At 52.3% G+C, this 20,191-nt stretch overlaps 1 protein-coding gene across 1 annotated transcript in view; it reads right to left on the bottom strand.

The window, feature by feature from the left end:
* The window catches only part of NRTN (neurturin), a 74,397-nt gene extending 56,695 nt beyond the window's left edge, over positions 1-17,702 (bottom strand). Inside the window, exon 1 of the mRNA XM_084614707.1 lies at positions 17,538-17,702. The gene's annotated coding sequence lies outside the window, so the exon portion shown is untranslated. The remainder of the gene's footprint in view (positions 1-17,537) is intronic.
* Positions 17,703-20,191: the final 2,489 nt, after the last annotated feature.

The following is a 20,191-nucleotide window of genomic DNA, read 5'->3' as shown; positions in this document are numbered from 1 at the left end:
CGGGTGCTTTAACGTTAGGCAGATGCTACAAATATTTGAAGTAAATTTGGCCGAATTTATTATTTGTATTACAGTAGCGCCCAGAGGCAATCAGCTCTAAAGGAAGCCCCATTATGTTAGATGTTACACAGACATCCAGTGAGAGACAGTTCCTTTGCCCTCTTTGAGTTTACATGTACAAACTATATATATAAGCCTGAAGCAAAAGTTTTGCCCGGAGAGTTAAAACCGACAGGGGAGAACGAACAGAACATATTTAGAGCAATTATTCTTGTCAGTTCTTTGGGGCAGGGACTGTATTTTTCTTCTGGGTTTGTACAGCACCTAGCGTAATGTGGTCCTTTCTGGTCTCTGACTGGAGCTCCCAGGTGCTGCCATAAATTCAAATAAACACTACTACACAGGACTTACATAGCAGTTTTCAGTAACTGATCTCAGAGCCCTTTACAAAGGGTGGGTAATATTTTCCCATGTTACAGAGGGGAAAATGAGGCCTGGAGAGATGAGTCAGGAAGAGAATTCTGGTGTCCTGACTCCCAGTCTAAGACTCTAGCCACTCGGCTGTGTGAGCATAAGGCCAAGACAGGGAGTGGAGGGCACGGGGGACACGAAGCTGGCACAGAGGCAAAGGCCAGTAGACCTTAGCCAAGGGCATCTGGCAGGAGCAGAGACTTGGGGACAGAGGAGAATCTTTATACCAACTGTCCTAGATATAAAGGGAAGGGTAACCATCTTTCTGTATACAGTGCTATAAAATCCCTCCCGGCCAGGGGCAAAATCCTTTTACTTGTAAACAGTTAAGTAGCTCAGGTAACCTGGCTGGAACTGACCCAAAATGACCAATGAGGGGACAAGATACTTTCAAATCTGGAGGGGGGGAAGGCTTTTGTCTGTCTATGTGATACCTTTGCCGGGAACAGATCAAGGATGCAAGCCTTCCAACTCCTGTAAAGGTACTAAGTAACCTAGTTAGAAAATGCGTTAGGTTTTCTTTGTTTTGGCTTGTGACATTCGCTGTGCTGGAAAGAATGTGTATTCCTATTTTTGTCTTTTTGTAACTTGAGGTTTTGCCTAGAGGGATTCTCTATGTTTTGAATCTGACTGCCTGTAAGATTATCTTCCATTCTGATCTTACAGAGTTGTTCTCTTATCTTTTTAAGTTCTTCTAATAAAGTTCTGTTTTTTAAGAATCTAATTGGGTTTTTTGGTCTTAAAAATCCAAGGCTGGTCTGTGCTCATCTTGTTTATTCTCAAGCCTCCCCAAGAAAGGGGGTGTAAGGGCTTGGGGGGATATTTTGGGGAAATAGGAACTCCAGGTGGTCCTTTCCCTGATTGTTTGTTAAATCACTTGTTGGTGGCAGTGTTTTACCTAATCCAAGGGCAAAGATTTTGTGCCTTGGGGAAGTTTTAACCTAAGGTGGTAAGAATAAGCTTAGGGGGTCTTTCATGCAGGTCCCCACATCTGTACCCTAGAGTTCAGAGTGGGGAAGGAACCCTGACACCAACTGCTGACCACTGGATCTGTGCCAGCAAACCAGCAACACCCGCCCGCCCCAGCTGGTTTAGATGCTCCTGTTGAGACGGACCTAACTCCCCTCTGATCCACCCAGTGGCCCTTTGCACAGAAACAGCAGGGCCCTGCACTGAGGGAACCTCTGCTGTCAGGGCTCGGACCCCCGTTCATCAAGGTATTTACGCACGTGCCTAGCTTTAAGCACTTTGTTGGGGGCTACTCAGGAGTTGAAGTCGGGCAGCCACCTCTGAGATGCAGAGAAACTGGCCCTTGGCCACCTCCCCACCAACAAAAAGGATCCTAGTGTTGACTGCAGCTAATGCAGCCCTCCATGCTTGCCAGGTCACCTAGACACACAGGAGCCCTTACACCCACCCATCCAGGAGCTTCAGCCTTCGAGGGAGCCTCCTACTGTCCCCTCCTAGGAGCTTCTGACTCTCCGACCCAGCTCCTTACCCCTGCCTGCTGGCAAGGCTTGGGTCCATCCCACATACTGGTCTCCAGCACCAAGAAAAGCTGCACTAGTTTCAGCAGATGGTGGACCTGGCATGCAGAGTGGCACCCAGATGCCAACCAACTCCTAGCCATGCGACGTGTGCAGTAGTTCCCAGATCGCTGCACGGCCGCACGTGCACGCAGCTTACAGGGAAACGTTGGTCCCAAGTGTAAAACAACCTCAGCACACAAAATTTTTGCACCAGCAACTGGCAAGGCAGTACAAGAACTGGCCAGGCTGGTTACAAACCGGCCAGGTGGCAACTCTTGGTTGAAGGTAGGCCCATGCTTGCTGAATACAGCCCTCCGTGCACAGTGTTGAAATGACTTGCATCACGTGTGACTCTTATCTAATAAGCCCATCTGCATCGCTCAGGTACTTGTTATAAGAGTGTTATAACACCTGCATGAGGGTGTGCCATAGTCTGCCACTCAGCTGGGGCATGCGCCTATGAGAATTCAGCCCCACCCTTAAGGTCTCCAACATGCCGCCCACACTATGGGATTGAGCATCTCGTGGCAGAAGACCAAGATCCAGAATGTTGGCTCTGGGCTACCAGAACCCCCAGGGCAGGTGGGGTTGAGTGCCATGGAGAGCATGGACCAGTTCGTCTACCTAGGCTGCAGGCAGAGTTCAAATGGTCACAGCAAACCGACATTCTTCAACGAATAGATCTCGCCACCTCCTGCATGATGTCCATGTTTGGCTTATGGATGCAAGTGGGCTACCTGTATTACTATATGGGTCAGAAACCTGGCCCCTTCTTACAGGCATTCCACATGGGGCTAGAGGCATTCCATATGCTGGGTCAGCACCAGTTCCTGAGCATGAAGCGGCTGGACTTTGTGCAAAATGTCAGAGCTTTGGAAAGACCTTCTCTTCTTTTAGTCATTCGTTATATTGGAAAGCAGAGTTGCATGTCACCTGGATGGACAAAAACACCCCAACACACCATGCCCTCAAGTTCTCCATCAACGTGCAAAGGGGTGCCTGCTCTGACCCTACCTCGCACTGCCCATGGGGCTGCCCCGGAGATCCGTGGATTGGCCCAGATCTGGGAACTTCACAACATAATGCCTGGTGCGACACCCTCAATCGTAGTCACTCTAGTGCAGTGGTTCCCAAACTCGTTCTGCCGCTTGTGCAGGGAAAGCCCTTGCCGGGCCGAGCCGGTTTGTTTACCTGCCGCGTCCGCAGGTTTGGCCGATCGCAGCTCCCACTGGCCATGGTTCGCTGCTCCAGGCCAATGGGGGCTGCTGGAAGCTGTGGCCAGTACGTCCCAGGGCCTGCGCCGCTTCCAGCAGCTCCCATTGGCCTGGAGCAGTGAACCGTAGCCAGTGGGAGCCGCGATCGGCCGAACCTGCGGACGTGGCAGGTAAACAAACCAGCCCGGCCCGGCAGGGGCTTTCCCTGCACAAGCGGCAGAACGAGTTTGGGAACCACTGCTCTAGTGTAATGGTCCTTAGCAGACTGTGTGTGTTTCATTGGTGAGATGAGAATTGCTGCTCCCTTGATCCCATTGTAGGTCAACCAAGCCAAAGCTTCGGGGCTGGAGTTCCAGACCGCACCCCCTAATGCAGGTTCCAAAGACTGATGACACCTACCCTATGCTTCTGCCCCAGGGAAGTTCTCCCACGGTCCCCAAGAGCCCATTTCCAGGGCCTACTTGCAACCAAGGCGATGGGCCGGTCCCTGTCTTGCCAACCTGATACCGAACACGTCTCGTTACAGAACGAGGAAGATGGTTCAGACATTCAGTACTCAGAGAAATCCAACTTGATCCTCCCAAGAGCGGCGGGCTCCTTCTCGACAACAGGGCCGGCGTGCGTTACCCCTGCCTGCCAGAATCGACACTAGCCAGCACCTCCCTTCTTGCACAGGTTACTTTCTCCAGCAATGATACTTTTTAAGCCCCGCCCTCAAGGCGTTACTCCCGTAGGCCCCGCCCACAAAGTGACTTAGCTTCTAAAGGCAGCAGCAGCCGGACAGCACCAGCAAACAAGGCCTCTCTCACCCGGCGAGGAACGGCCACAAACAGATGTGGTTTGTCGAATCCTCTCTTCTCCGTTGGTGCGGCAGGGATAACGTCCCTGGCACGAGGATGTCATCCTCGCTTGGGCACAAGCTGTTTATGGCCTCTTGCATTCCTTTGCCGCATGCCGCATCCTCTCTCTTGGCACCATCCCTTCCAGCCAGCCCTGCAAATCTGCTAAGCCTCAGAAATGTGCTCTTACTAAGCAAGTGCCACTTAGCTAAGGCAGCAGCTGCCCTACCAGATTGGAGTCTAGCACTTACTCGGGGCTGACATTCAGGGAAGCTACTGAAGCCATTCTGCCTGTTGCGTGCATGTGTAGGAGACGATGCGTTGTGCCAGTGGGGGGAGACCGAACGCATGAACGTACACAAGATGCAGTGAGCCTGCTCTGCAGATGGGGGGTGTACACTCTGAGCTCCTTCGGGGAATGTTCTGCTTTATACCCTGGAAGGGGCTCCCATCATGGCCTGCTCTAAGGGGATTCTGATATTTGCTTATAGAAATCGAAGGCTTTCTTGGAACGCTGCAAGTATCAACTCCAGCACACACAGGCAGGACTTTATTTCCGCCTAGCCTCCTCCATGTTCTCCTAGCTTCCTCTGAACCCCCTATCCTGATCAGTTACAGCAACATACAACCACCACTAGGATAAAGATACAACACCATCTACTGGTGGCGCCATCATCGATTGGCTCAGTGGTCAACACTGATCTGTATAGTACGTCTACATGGCCCTCTTAACCCAGGCTCTTACCCACATGTGTGTGTCAACCTCCCCTCCCCAGCGGGAGGTACATTAAACCCATGCTTCCTGACCTGGTTATGGGGTGGGTTAGAAACCAGGCTCTGCTTTAACTTAGACTGATATATTCTCCCCACAGCTGATTTGGAAAGAATCCTTGAGCATCTCAGCCCAAAGAACCAGGGCTCCGTCCTCAGACACACATGGCAAGTGCAGAAAGTGAGGGCACAGTAGCGCGGGTATGGCTTTGCCATGGGGATGTTCACACCCAGGGGCTAAGCTAACCTGGCTGCTCAGACCTGGGGGGGTCAATGGCCCAGGCTAATGGGGCCAGACTCTCCGTGGCCCTGCCCCTTGTGCAGCCATTTGCACTACTGCAGAGCAAGTGCAAAGTGGGTGTAAAATTCTCCCACCCTGACTGGGCAGCGCTCTGCACTTGCTTTGCACTGATGTAAAGGACCACTCAAGATGCAGGGTAATGGAGAATTGGGCCCCATGAGCACAGGGCTGGGTTTTGCACTGGTTTTGCATACGTGGGTGCGAATGGGACATGGTAGGTGTTGGCTACAGGCTGAGCCTTTCCAGTTGCCTCACCTCTGGTACAGTAGGGTAGTGTATTTTTTTTAACAGGAATCCAGTGTCAATCGATGGACTTCACCTTGCAGGGCAGGTGGGAACCAAAGGACAGCTGAGATGCGCAGGCAGTGCAGCCCGGCAGCACCCTCAGAGAGGGGTGCCCATGTGCCAGAGAGAAAGCCCTGCACCATTGCCATGTCCTGTCCATCAAAGATCCCCTCGGCCTTTCCCCACCATTGCACAAGGAACCCTGGGAGAGGGCAGTGCCCCTCCTACGTCCCCACAACATGTAGCTCGATAGGAACTGTGATGCTTTTCTAAAGGTTATTTAAGATCCAGTGAGGCCCAAATATTCCTCTCTGAGCAGCACAGCCGCACTCTGCAGCATGGCGTAGTGGGTGTATTCGGCTGTGACGTCAAGAGAAGTTGCAAAAGCAGCATGCACAACGGAGAGCGAATACGCGGCAGCAAACGCAAGAAGAGAGCCCGGCTCTAAGACAAGACAATGCTGGGTCCTCTGTCATCACCACCTGTCTCTATGTCTCGGGGTGCTGTGGAAATCGCTTTCCTTTTGCTTCCCCTCCCAGCCTCTGTCTATCGAGGACCCATCTCTTACTGTGAGTTTACATGGCGCCTAGGCGCTCTGATCTCAGCTGGGTCCTCCAAACACTCCTGTAACAGAAATAACGATCGCAGAAATCATGGCGAGGAGACAAATCCTCCCTCACAACCTCCGGGACTGTGTAGATGCAGCTGGGAGCAATGGTTCTGGGGCACTTGGAGGGAACTCAGCTCTGTGGAGGTTCCCCGACCAAGGGCTGGTGCTGAAGAATTCTCGGTCTCCGCCTTAACTACAGCAGAGCTCTTGCTCCACTGGAACGTGCAACTTCCATTGCAAAGAGGAAGCCGTAGGGCTATGGAAGGGCTTAGGGTCTGTCCACATTGCAGCTGGGTGGTGTGATTTCCCAGCGTGGGCGGATGTGCCCATGACAGCACTCAATGATCATAGCGTATGGAAAACTGCTTGAGCTAGCATGCTACAAATAGCAGTGGGGTCCCAGCGTGAGGCTAGCCCATGCCAGCACAGTATGTCTACACATGCTGCAATCACGCCTCCCCGCTGCAAGGTAGACATACTTTCTGTGGCCTGATTTGGAGAAATCCTCCCATTTGCATTTCCTCCGTACCCAGCCCCTCTAGGATCTAGCTTCAGGTTTACAGGGGCGTGAAGGTTACTGGGAACACAGAGCAGAGGGATTAAAAGATGCACCCAAAAATCTGTGAGAACACGAATGAGCAGGGGCTGTTCTCCAGCCCTCGTTAGAGCTTGTTGCCCAACATTGGAGCTCCGGCCCAACTAAAACACCAGCCGGCAATAAATATCCTTTCCAACAAGCCTGAAGAGGCCACAGCCAAGAACAACATAAATAAAGGCAAAGAAGCCACCCAACGCTGTGCAGAAGCTCAGTTCCTGCCTGGAGATTCAAGCCCTTGCTCCCTTTCCAGACAGCCTCGCTGTGTACCCTCCAGCTCAGCAAAAGCAGGAACGTCACAGCCAGGCACGCTGGCCCAGGGGAAACAGATCTGGGCAAGAAGGGGTGGGTATTCTCTCATCCGCTGAACTGTATAACTGAATTTGTTATATTTCCTGGAATAGATCCTCAGTTGTAAATCTGTACAGCTCCACTGAATTCACACTCAATGTTCATACTGTATGGAAACCTGTGCTAACATGACAAGCTCCCTCTTTAAGAGTTAGGACTCTTCTGGGCTTTCTGGCAGGCTAAGGGGCTCTGTAGGGAAGTGTGTGATCTGGGTCTTCTGCAGTTAGCTTGCAAAAAGCCAGTCTAGAGCAAGGTGGGGTGAGTTGTGCCTTTTTGCCGTAGAGAGCAGCCTGCTTTGCCTCTGTCTGGTTTTGTTTCCTGTGAGTTAGGATTCTGGATTCTAAGAAATAAAATAGCATCGCATTGCCACCTTCCAGATTGTTTTCCATCTAACTTATCTATGCAGATGCCATGAAAATAACAATGATGTACACCAGCTGAGAACTGGGGGCCATTTCCTTTCCAAATCAGTGGTGGAAGAACTTGGCTTGATCCATTTTCAAGCCAATTCTCAGACAAAATGAAATTGACACCTGAGCAGAGGGCCATCACAAGGCCCCGGTAAATCTTGAAAATTATTATGATGTAAATTGCTGTAGTCTCTAGGAGTCATGCAGCAAGGCTCCATTGTGGTAGGTGCTGTACAAACACAGAATGAAAAGACCCTAGGAAGCCTAGAATTTAAGTAGTACCTGGTTCTTGTCCCGGCCCCCTCTGCACAGGAATGAATTTCACCCGCACTTTGAGTGTGATAATTCGATTCATGCCACAGAGAGAGAGAGAGACAGGCTGGGGTGGGAGGAGCAGAGAAAGTGAAAGAGGGGGGGAAATAGACTGAAAAATAGAGAATAGAACAGAGCAAAGTGCAAAACAAAGATGGGGAGAAGGACAAGGAGTCAGAGAGAGTGAAAGTCTCTAATGAAAAAATAAATACCTTCTTGTGCCAACCTCGACTTTGTGGATTCTTCTACCCCTTCCCCAGTCCTGCCAACCCACAAGTGTCCAAAACTCATAAGCTAGACACCACCCCCTGCCCCAAAAAGCCATGAGATTTTAAAGAATAATAATTGCTACATTCTTTTTATTCACCTTCTGGCTTTTGAGCCTTAAAGGGGCATGTTTCCAAGCTTTTCCCTGCACCATAAGGGCTAGAAACTTCCTTTTTTTTACAAAATTAAATCAGAGATCTGTCCAATCACAGGACTCCAGGAGCTGGGACTTGAATGAAACCACTAAATATCATGAAACTCACAAAACAACCCTGCATGGATCAGCAACACTGCTTCCTGTTAGCTAGACGACTTTTTTAAAAAATGTCAGAGCCATCTTTAAGCCTTTCCATACACTTTAAGCCACGGTCAAAAACCCTGTTCATGATTCCACACCCTGGAGTGAAACGTCGGTCGTCAATGAATTTCGACAGTCAAGCAGACACAAGAGGAGTGTCTTTGGCACTGTTTGCTTAGCTACCACTCTCGCTCGGAGATGGGGATCCATCCAGAACAAGGCTGAGACATATTATCTATATATTGCTATAGCGCCTAGAAAGCAGCCAGGCTGGGTCCCACTGGGCTGGGTGCCGTACAAGCATATAGAAAAGGATAGACGCTGCCCAGAATTGCTTATAATCTAGGAATAGATTTTCAAAATTGCTCAGGACGTCTTTTTCAGGTGCTCGGTACCCAAAGGTGAGGCCAGGATCTACCCGTTAACACAGTGGGCACCTTCTCCAGTGTGACAGAGGAATGTGGTGGACAAGGAACTCCGCGGCTTGATCCCAGCCACAAATGATTCATTATGTTACATTCAGGGCTGGAAAATCAGAGCCCTTCACTAGCCATCAATCCACTTCAAAATATATTTGGGCTCCCACCGTTTTCTCGGGCAAGCATCACGAATAATTATCTCCACCGTTAGATGCACAGGTGCCTTCTTTGCTAATTCTCCTCCCAGAAATCATTCCAAGCTTGGCAGCTCTTTGGTAATAATTAAGTGCAAATTCGTGGATACTGTGTGGCCACAAGAAAATACAACATGGGTAGGCTTGGCAGAATTTGATATATATCTTTTAAAATTTCAACAGATATTAGGGTGACCAGATGTCCCGATTTTATGGGGACAGCCCCAATTTTTGGGTCTTTTTCTTATATAGGCTCCTATTCCCCCCCACCCCACCCCCATCCCGATTTTTCACATTTGCTGTCTGGTCACCCTAACAGATATCGAAGTTTATTTTTCAGCCTTTTTAGACCTATTTAAAATTTCCACAGTTGCACAAAGTTAGGTGCGGGAGAACAATTATTTAATGGCAATAGCCCCTGAGATTCAAAAAGTTAAAGCTGTATAAGGCGTTAAAACATAAACTGTCAACATCCCGTGTTAAACTATACAAAGCAAATATCCCTAAAACAATAAACCATGCCTGTTTTTCCTAGTCATTCATCGGTCCATTTGGAACAAGCCAAATTCAAATTCAAAATCACTGTCTGCCGTCTTGTTGCTGTGTCCGTACCAGGATATTAGCGAGACGAGCTGGGTGCACTGACTTCTGTTGGTGAGAGAGACAAGCTTTCGAGATACACAGAGCTCTTCTTCAGGGTGGGATTTTGACTGTAATTAGCTCCGAAACAGCATTTTTCCTCCTTTGCCTGCCTGTAAATTTCCATAATTGCCAATGGAGGGGGGATGAAATTGACATTGACTGACATTTCCTGATACAAATCTAATCCTTACAAGCCTAAACATGGAACTCCTTCATGTCAGGGCTAATCCTGCTCCTCTCTTCCCTGTCTCCGGCATGGCACTAGCATATCAAAAGCCTCCAGCACCGCCTTGCAGAGAAGCAAGGAGGTCCCGCGTCTCAAAAACAGAGCCTGATTAATGACAGCAGCACTCCAAGGATTAAGTTTATTTAGATGAACAAGCTGAGCCCAGCATTGCTGCAAAGGGAGGAGAAGCCCTTGGCCAGATTTCCCCTGGCACCCTCCCCTTGGTGTGTGGCTTTGAAGCAGATTGGAGGGCTCAGAGCTGAGGGACACATGCTGCCAGGCCACATGGGAACAGGCCGCAAGGATTCGGCACATGTGTTTTGGGTTAGACAAGTAATGAAAGCCTGCAGCCACTGGAGAGGGGGGGGAGGGAGACAAAACCACAACTGTTGTGGATTGTGCATCAGTAGCCCCAAATCCCTGTGTCAGAGACTTTGTCAACAGTGGAGTCCTACTGTTTACCTCTTTCGTTCTCCTCGCCCCAGCCTCAACCAGCAGCATACGCCGGGTGAGACAGAAAGACTAAATATCCCGACGGTTGGCCTCAAATGTTTTTTGCCCAAATTATTTATTTATACCGCCAGAGCGTCTGGAACTCTCCACTGAGATCAGGGGCCCGGCTGTACAGACCCGTAGGAGAGCCCCGAAAGCATGCAAAATCCAAACAGGCCAAGTCTCCGCACAGCGTCTAGCACAACGGGGCCCTGATCTCAGTTGGGGCCCCTAAGCACGGCCAGAATCCAGATAACAACAATAGGCAACAAGGGCTTGCAGATTTAAGGTCCTATCTCGTGCAATCTAGAAATTAAATGTTAAATAGGTGCCCATCTGTGCTGGAATTCGTAGGCGGAGGAGAAGGTGTGGATACCCGTGTCCTGGGTGTATGTTTCAATGGAGCGTTTTGCTCAAAGAGAAGGGGAAAACGGGAATTGCATTTCCAATCTGACCTTGGGGTAGCTGTTCACTGAGGCGGGCCAGAAGCAGGACAGTGGGATGTACTCATGAGAGGGACTGAGATGCAGGGGCCCTTCCCTTGTATGGGGTAGACCCAATCCAAAGGGGGCTTAAAGCTGGAGGCAGCTTCCCAAGCCAAATCTCTGCACCTGGGTATAATATTCCTCCCATTCTCTGTCTGACAGAGGCACCGGGCGCTGAGCAGTCAGAGCTCCAGACTCTCTCTAGTACGTACCCAGGCTCCCCGCTGGGCTTGTATTTGGGCAGCTAGCTGGTCTGCAGGCCGCCACTGTCACAGCTGTTGGCACCCAAGCTAGCTAGATCAAAGCTAGCTGGGGAATGCAACATAGACAAGGCCCAGCACTGAATGGAACAAGTACGGTTTTCAATCCAGAGGCCGAGACACCGATGCCAAGACCAGAAGGTTTCAGAGTGGTAGCCATGTTAATCTGTAGCAGCAAAAACAAGGAGGAGTCCTTGTGGCACTTTAGAGACTAACAACTTTATTTGGGCATAAGCTAGACCAGAAGGAACCATCACGATGCTCAAGACCTCCTGCCTAACACCAGCCACAGAACTGCCCCACGATAATTCTCAGAGCAGATCTTTTAGAAGAAACATCCAATCTTGATCTAAAAATTGCCAGAGATGGAGACTCCACCACAACCCTCGGTAAATTGCACTAACGGTTAATTACCCTCCTGGTTCAAAATGTACACCTTATTCCCAGTCTGACTTTGCCTCGCTTCAACTTCCAGCCGTTGGTTCGCCTTACGTCTTTCTCGGCTGGATTGCACTATGAGGAAAGAAAAACGCATTTTTAATGAGACTTTCACAACGGCAGCTGTTTGAAAATCGCTCAGGGGGCTGGAAGGTTAGAGGCAGCCGTGGCAGGAGTGGATTAGTGGGCAAAAGGCAGATGAGGAGGTCAAAAGAGCATGAAGAATGCTCGTTAGCACAGGAGGCTGGAGCTGGTGACGTCAGAAATCAGTTAATTTAGCCCACTGACAGCATCTGTTTTATAAGCGCCAACGGGGGCCGGGATTCTCAGGAGGGGCTCGTGGTTTGGGGTGCCTCATCGGAGACATTTGAAGAGAACAGATTTTCAGAGGGGCTTGTAGCTCACTTTCTGAAAATCAGGCCCCTTTAAGAGGCCTCAGGTTGGGTACCTCCAAATCGCAAGACCGGGGGTGGCCAACCGGTGGGTCCGGAGCCACATGCGGCTCTTCAGAGGTTAAGATGCGGCTCCTTGTCTAGGCACCGACTCCGGGGCTGGAGCTACAGACGCCAACTTCCCAGGGTGCCGGGGGGCGCTCCCTGCTCAGCCCCTGGCTCTGCCCTGCCCCCACTCCACCCCTTTCCGCCCCCTCCCCTGAGCCTGCCATGCCCTCGCTCCTCCCCTTCCGATCCTCCTGCACACCACGACACAGCTGATCGGGAGGTGCAAGGAGGGAGGGGGAGGTGCTGATCGGTGGGGCTGTCAGTGGGTGGGAGGCGGGGGGAGTGGGGGAGCTGATGGGGGGCTGCTGACGTGTTACTGTGGCTCTTTGGCAATGTACATTGGTAAATTGTGGCTCCTTCTCGACTCAGGTTGGCCACCCCTGCACTAGACACTCCCAGCAACCTTGGCCAAAGCGTATAGGTAAAAGGAAGCAGGTTGGTCATGTGCTTAGGGCCCTGGGCAGAAAGTCATGACTGGGGGGTCTGTTCTCGGCTCTCCCACGGACTTGCTAGACAACAAGCTGCTTCACTTCTTCATGCCTCAGTTTCCACACCTGTGAAATGGGGATAACGTTCCCCGCCCCTGCAGGGGACAATGTGAGACTAAACACATCAACACACACAATACTGGGGTGATGAGCGTCATAGAAAAGCCTATGAACATCCATAACTCGCTCCCCACTTCTATAACCCATTCAGAGAATTAGGCAGGAAGTCCTGAGACCGCAGTGCACTAAGGCAGCAGGTCTGACCACACCTATGCTGCAAGGCACAGCCCAGTCTTTGCCAACTCCCTCCTGCCCTGCTCCCAACTCGGATCTGGGCTGTGAGTTACTGGCATTCCCCGGCACTCGCTCCGCTCCCCGGCTCACTCCTCTATGGAATCCCTCTTTTCTTCCTCTCCACATTGCGGACACGGCTGGAGATAAATATTGAGTGTAGCCTGACTGATCCACTTTGTAGAGCATTCAGCTGGCTCGCCAGAGAAGGGGATACAGCTGAAACTGTTGGCTGTGATTTATTTTGTGTATTATTACAGCATCTAGGAGCCCGTCATGGACCAGGACCTCACTGTGCGAGGTGCAGTACAAACACAGAAGAAAAAGACTCTCCCCACCCCCGAAGACCTTACAAGGCTTTGGAACTGCCGGTTGCCCGACCGAGGCCGCATACGATTCATTACACGTGTGGCACTCAGATCACGCGGGGTAGTGAAGTATCGATTGAGATGCAATAAAAAGACTTTGCTTTCCTTGGCTGACCCTGGGAAAGCCGCTAGAAAATAGTCTGTCCGACCCTTTATGACTACAATGCACTGAGAGATTTGGGAACAGTTTTTCAGGTGGCGTAAGGTTGACATAGCTCCATGAAGTCAGTGGAGCGAGGCTGATTTACACCGGCTGAGCATATGGCCCTCAGACTTCAAACCCCCCGGCTTTGGATCAATTGTCCCCTTAAACCTTTCTCCTGAAATGCCCAACCCTGCAGGTCTCGTAAAGCCATCAGCTTTGGCACTTGCCCTGTGAGTCAGCCCCAGTGCCTAATGCCGATGGCATTTCCTAACTGTAAACGTTAAGTAACCAAAACGCCTGCCACTTGCAATCACCATCTGTGGTGCCTACTACCTGTGCGAGTGGGCACTAGCATGAAGCGCACTGAGATAGGAAGCAGCTCCTTGATACCAGTTCTTTGTGCCTGTCATTCCATCTCCCAGAACCTACTCCTTGCTTAACGGGGAGGTATTGTTGTATTAGGAAGGTCAGTTTCGGCAGGGCTGCTTGAAAGAAATATAATAAAACCAGAGAGTCAAAAAAACCTCTGACTCACGGTGAGTTCAATCAATCAATCAGCCAATCCACCTGCCTGCAGTGGAGAGGAACCAACAGGGCTGAGTCTCTGTCCCAAGGGAAGGGAGGAAGAAGAGACAAATCACAGTTTGTGTGAATCTCACATTCCGCCACAATCACACACACCCTTTCTGACAAGATGACCGTCCTACAGACTAAAGGATTAGACTAGAGATTGGAGCTTTAGCGAGTAAAGCCCACAGCATACTGAGCCTAATTCTTCATGGTCCTGAGCCTCATGAAGTCATTTACACTTGTGCAAAGTGGGTGTGAAATGCCATCAGAGCAGAAGGGGAGTGATTTAGGCTCCCTGGTGTAAATGGCTGCATAATGCACAGGGCCACTGTAGAATCAGGCCCTGCTTCTTCCACATCAGAGGACAATACAGTCCTCAGTCCGAAACATTTGCAGGATCAAGCCCTTCCTTAGATAAGCCGACTCTCTGGGCCGCTCTGAAGGTGACTCGCTCATTTCATTCTGCTGGGATCATTCTGTAGAGGGGGTTGGGAATGTCAAACCCGCCAAGTGCCCTCAGCCGCCCACACTCACCAGGCTGGAATACTAATTGCCAGTTACTGACCAAGAGGATCATATTCCGAGTTCTCTGCTCTGACTTTCCCCAGCCCTTATTCAAGCAAGAGTGCCACGGACGCGAACAGGATTTTGCATGAGTTGAGAATGGAACGAGGGCCTCAGGTTCTGCCATTTATTTAACACTGGAATAGTAACAGTAGTAAAACTGGCTTCTGCTACAGCTTCCCAGCTGCTGGTTATGGAGTGCTCTAGTGAATAGTTAGCAAATCAGATCTTGCTTGTGCGGTGGGTCCCACTAACCCCATTTTACAGACAGGGAACCAGAGACTCAGCAAAGATCAAGGCCTGGTTTTCAGAGATGTTTTGCAACTCCCATGTTCTAGTGAAGTAGGTGGCTAAAAGTAGGAGCAGGAGTCTCCTAAAACCACAAGTGCTGGAGGCAGGAATCACTGGATGAGATTCTCTGGCCTGTGTCGTGCAGGAGGTCCAACTAGATGATCATAATGGTCCCTTCAGACCTTAAAATCTTTCCATCTGTGAACATTTAGATGCCCAAATAAGGGCAACTGCGGGTGCCCTGGGCCTCTGAAAAAGCAGGCCATAAACAACTCACTCAATGTCACCCAGGCAGGCAGTGATGGAGCAGGGAAAAGAACTTCCCACCTGCCGACTTCTAGGCTTCAATTTGTGACTAATCTCACTTCACTGCCACTTCGGTTTCCTTGGTAGTCATCCAATTTCCTTGTGATAAACTATCTACTCAGCCCATTTTCTAATTGAGGGTTGGATCCAGAAGCAAAAATATGATTTAAACCCACCTTGGCTACCAACCACCATATATAGGTAAGAACATAAGAACTGCCATAGTGGGTCAGACCAATGGTCCAGCTAGCCCAAAGTCCTGTCTTCCGACAGTGGCCAATGCCAGGTGCATCAGAGGGAATGAACAGAACAGAGCAATTTATTGAGCGATCCATTCCCTGTCATCCACTCCCAGCTTCTGGCAAATAGAGGTTAGGGACTCTCAGGGTATGGGGTTGCATCCCTGCCCGTCCTGGCTAATAGCCATTGATAGGCCTATTCGCCATGAACGTATCTAGTTCTTTTTTGAACCCTATTATACTTTTGGCCTTCACAGCATCCCCTGGCAATGAGTTCCAGAGGTTGACTGTGAATCATTTGAAGAAGTACTTGCTTCTGGTTGTTTTAAACCTGCTGCCTATTAATTAGTAAGTAATCACTGCAACCATATGCCTTTAAAAACTTCCCTGGTTCACATTTTTAAACCTTCACCCAGCCCCAGCAATACTGGGAATTTCCCTTCCCTTCGTGCAGAGGTAAAACTGACCTGACGGCCCCTGCTAAGCTCTCTGGATACAATGAGGAGAATTCAGAGGGGGCTTAGTACTGGCTAATAAAACTTGCAAGAAGGTGACAGGTTTGCGAAGGCAGGCAAAGTGCAGATGCAGATTCTTCCGTTTCTTAAAATAATATTTAGACAGGACACATTTTCCCCCCTAACATGAACAAACCCCGCCATGACCAGCTCTGGCTGTGTTTGTGTTTCTGTGCAATGGGATTGCTTCATACTTGGAGACAAACTCCCCTCTCTAGACGGAAAGGACTTCTTGACACCAACCCAGCCGCGTGCACGGGGGTTTTCCTCCAGCTGGATGGGAAGCGGGAGACGTGCATGTACTGGGGACACGTGGGAAGGGAAACTGTGCTAGGCATGGGTCTGGCTCCCACCGTAAAACCTTCTTGTGATAAACCCGCTTAATGAAATGACAAGATCATCTCCATTTAGGGACACGCTGCACCCCCTTGGCGCTGGGTGCCGGGCGAGGGAGAATCGACTCCATCGACTTCAGGGGCTGTCAGAGCCAGCCACGGATTGGGAGACTTGAAACGTTCTCCACCAAACTTCACTACAGAGCAGTCCTTCATTCTGGACAGACTCCAGCAGACAGACGGGAGCACGATCCTGAGTCCAAGCTCTGAGCGGGCCACATTCTGTCCCCCGAGGATGCAGCAAGTGTAACTGAAAGGCCTGAATTTGACCCATTGACTTCAATAAGGGTTTTGCCCAAGTAAGAGCTGCAGTATTTGGCCCCAAGTTACAGGCCCGACTTTGCTGCCTTTGCTCGCATTGAGCAGCATCTCGCTAGGTTCCAGATCCAAAGTCTGCGAAGGTACAGAAGAACCTGAGAGTTAGGGACACCAGAGTTACGACCTGGCCAGTCAACCCCATTGGGAACCGGAAGCACGCAACCAGGCAGGAGTGGAGACCAAAAAATAAAGCAAACACAGTCCCGTGCTGTGTAAAATGTAAGCTACTCGAACGTGAAAAGGAAAAACAGCAGCTTTTTCTTCTGCCCAGAATGGTTTCGAAGCTGTATTAAGCCAATGCTCAGGTATCAACTTTTGAAAGTACAGCCGTAACGTTTGGTTCAGAGGTACGAACAAGCTCCAGTCCCGAGGGGTCTGCGACTCTGAGGTTCTACTGTAACGGGCCTCCTCTGGAGGACAGGCACAACTGAGTAAAGGGGGCAGACTCCGGCCCCTCGCCCCAGGTCAGCACTCTTACAGGGACGACTTGTGATGGTTTTGCTCCTGCTCTACTAGGACCTAGCGAAGATCGGATCCGGGACAACACCACCCGCCCATTTGTATTTTTAAAAATAAATACAGCCCCCCCCACACACCCTCCCCCGAAGCAAAGGTAGAAACACGTGAAAAGCAGCCAGCAGTTCCCCCACCCCTGCTGCAGGGTCCCTACCTGCCCTTATAGTGGCTAGTGATCCCAGGACAAATCCACCCCCTTTCCCTTTCAATGAACCAAAAGCATAAAACATTTTCTAGCCATCTGGAGATCTGAGGTTAAAAAGAGCCACCAGGGAAACCAGCTGAGCCAAGCGACCAGAGGGGAATGGTTTATTTCACGCATATGTAAAAGCAGCAGAAACTTCTGATTTACCAGCCTGCTCTCCGGAACACCCATAACCAGGAAACTGGGCTAAGATCCCTTTGGCTTCTTTATGATCTTTCAAAGGCGGGAGGGGGGATGAGAAGCAGCCTCCCCAGACGGACTTAGTCAATCAAACCTTGCCTGTCCAGGTGGACCCACCCTGTGCTTGCCTAGGGAGGGGCTCAGAGCCGGGGGGGGAGGTATCCCTCCAATGCCCCCCCCCCCGCCGCCCCCAGACTGGGGCTGAAGGAGCAGCCCAGGGAGGCAGGCTATCCCTACCTTTAAGCCCGGCCAGTCCAGACTCCTCAATTGCGTCTCCTGCTGGGTCCCGAGGGAGAGAAATCTCTCCGCTCCCGAGCCATGAAGAGCAGGGTCAAGTCCCCCGGGTCCACGCCCTCCATCGAAGGAGCCAGGCAGCGCAAGGACCAGTCCCCACACGGCCGATTAACTCCTCACGCCAGGCTGGAGCAGCGGGCAGGCTCCGGCTGGCCTCCTGCTCGGGTCCAGCGCATCCTCACCGGGAAGTCCCATCGCGGCCCCGTCCAGGCTCCAAGTATCCAAGAGGCGTCAGGAGCATCGCAGCCGCCCGCCAGGGGCAGGGACCGGCGCCCGCCTCCCCGGACTAGGGTCGGGCTGGCTGAGAGAGGGGCCCCCGGAGTCCTGCACCCCAAACACCGCGCACGTGGCTGGGAGCCGGCTGCCTCTCCCTCCCCGTCCAGGCGGAGACCCAGAGGGTGGCAGGCGGCTCTCCGGTGCCCTTGGCTGCCCTGCAAATCCAACCCACCCCTCTCCAGCCCCGCGGCAGCTGGGCAGAAGGGCTCCTTGGGGGAGGCGAGCGCAGGCAGCCGCTCCGACCCCTCGCCCCCTGGGTACGGGGGGTGATGCCCCAGGGATCTGGTTAGCTCTGCCTGGATTTCGCAGGCGCCTCCTTGCCTAGGAGCGGGGCAGCTGCCCTACCCTCCGCCCGGCTAATTCCCCTCCGGAGCCCAACAGCGGCGGGCGATCCCCGAGCGCCTCCTCCTTGGGCTCCCACTTCCAGGTCCAGTTCCTCCTGCGGGCAGATCCTCCTGGCCCGGCTCAGTCCCTGGCGGACCCCGCAGCCTCTGCCCCGCACCCCCCGCCTGCCCTTCTGCGCCCCGAGCAGGACCCTCCAAGTGCGGGGGCTGCGCTGGGCACGGAGGAGGGGGAGCGCGCTGGGGAAAGGTACAGCGACTCTCCGGGCTCGGCAGAAGATGCAAAGGGAGGAGCCGGGCTGGGGCGGGGCCCGGCGCGAAGGAGGCAGCCGGGTGGCGGGTTTGGGGCGGGCTCCTCCCAGGCTCGGGTTACCCGATCTGCCAAATAGGTTAATGGGGCCCTGGCTGCGGGGCGGGCGGGGTCGGAGAGCCAGGCAGGGACCGAGACGGGCAATGCGAGGAGCCAGTCGCATTGCGAGGAGAGCCACGGGGGATGATCTGCGATCCGCGGGGAGGGGGGGCATTCATCGCTCTCCAGCCGGCCGCCCCCCTGCCCCGGCTCCAGCCTTCCCCCTGCTGCCCCCACCGGCTGGCGCCCCGCTTGCGCCGTGCGCGCAGGGCGCATCGCCCGGGAAAGCGCCGCCGAGCCCCGGGACGTGTCCTCGGGGCAGCTCCCAGCACGGCTCCGGGCAGCGCCGGGCCGCCGGGCCGAGGGAGAGCGCTCTGGGGGGAGCTCGGCTGAGCCCGTCCTGCCGCAGCCAGCCCCGAAACCACGCGCTGGGCTTGGTCCGGACGCAGCTCCGAGCCGGAGCGCGGCCGCCGCCGCAATCGGCCAGCAAGGTGGATTAGCCAAGCCCGCGGGTGCTTCCGGGCCATGCTGGGGTGTTTCACTTCTGCCATCTCTTCCCAGGCTGGGTATTGATCTGACTGCTCACGGCTGGGAAGGGAGCAAGGGTCGTCCCCCCACCCCCGGGCAATGCAAAGGTGTGAAAGGCCTTATGCAAACTAGGGGAGCTGAGATTACCCCAGGCCTTCTCAGGGAAAGCGATTCTGTTGCGAGAGCCCTATTTCTCACCCCCATTTCCTCCCGCCCTCATAACTCCCTCATCGAGGTAAAAAAATGCAGTCCAGTCCCTCTGGACCTCTGATTTCCGTGCAGACTTGGAAACAGGTTTTTTGGAATAAAGGGGTTCTCAGACCGGGGGTTGGGACCCCTCGGGGGTCGCAAGGTGGTTACATGGGGGTCAGGAGCTGCCAGCTCCCTGGGGTTGACAGGCCTGAGCCCCCATTAAATTAAACTGCCCTGCCATTTTTAATGTATAAGGGGGCAGGGAGTCACATGCAGAGGCTTGCTGTGTGCAGGGGGTCACCAGTACAAAAAGTTTGAAAACCACAAAGATGATGGAGGAGCAGCAGTGTCTGGATGGTGCTTTCTGTGGTTGGCCTGAAATTTCCCATATTTGGGGTCCCAGTCTAACAAATAGAATACCAGGCTTGGACGGGACCTCAGGAGGGCATCTAGTCCAACCTCCTGCTCCAAGCAGGGCCAATCGCCAATTTTTGCCCCAGATCCCAAATGGCCCCCTCAAGGATTGAGCTCACAACCCTGAGTTTAGCAGGCCACTGCTCAAACCACTGAGCTATCCTTCCCCCCGCTGCTTAAGATGATTAACTTGATGTATGCTCATAAATAGTTCCATCTGGCCTGATTCTCTGGGGCCCTTGTGCCAGTGGGTGCAGAACTGGTAAATCATAAAGAAGCCAAAGGGATCTTAGCCCAGTTTCCTGGTTATGGGTGTTCCAGAGAGCAGGCTGGTAAATCAGAAGTTTCTGCTGCTTTTACATATGCGTGAAATAAACCATTCCCCTCTGGTCGCTTGGCTCAGCTGGTTTCCCTGGTGGCTCTTTTGTGATTGGGTAGCATTTGATGCCCATTTTGCACAGGTGTTGATGACAGCAAGGCTCAGGGCAGTGGAGGAT

This window comes from Lepidochelys olivacea (assembly GCF_965140295.1).
Source record: "Lepidochelys olivacea isolate rLepOli2 genome assembly, chromosome: 25".
Taxonomy (NCBI): domain Eukaryota; kingdom Metazoa; phylum Chordata; order Testudines; family Cheloniidae; genus Lepidochelys; species Lepidochelys olivacea.
The sequence above is the reverse complement of the archived record's forward strand: the minus strand, read 5'-3'. Positions and strand labels throughout refer to the sequence as shown.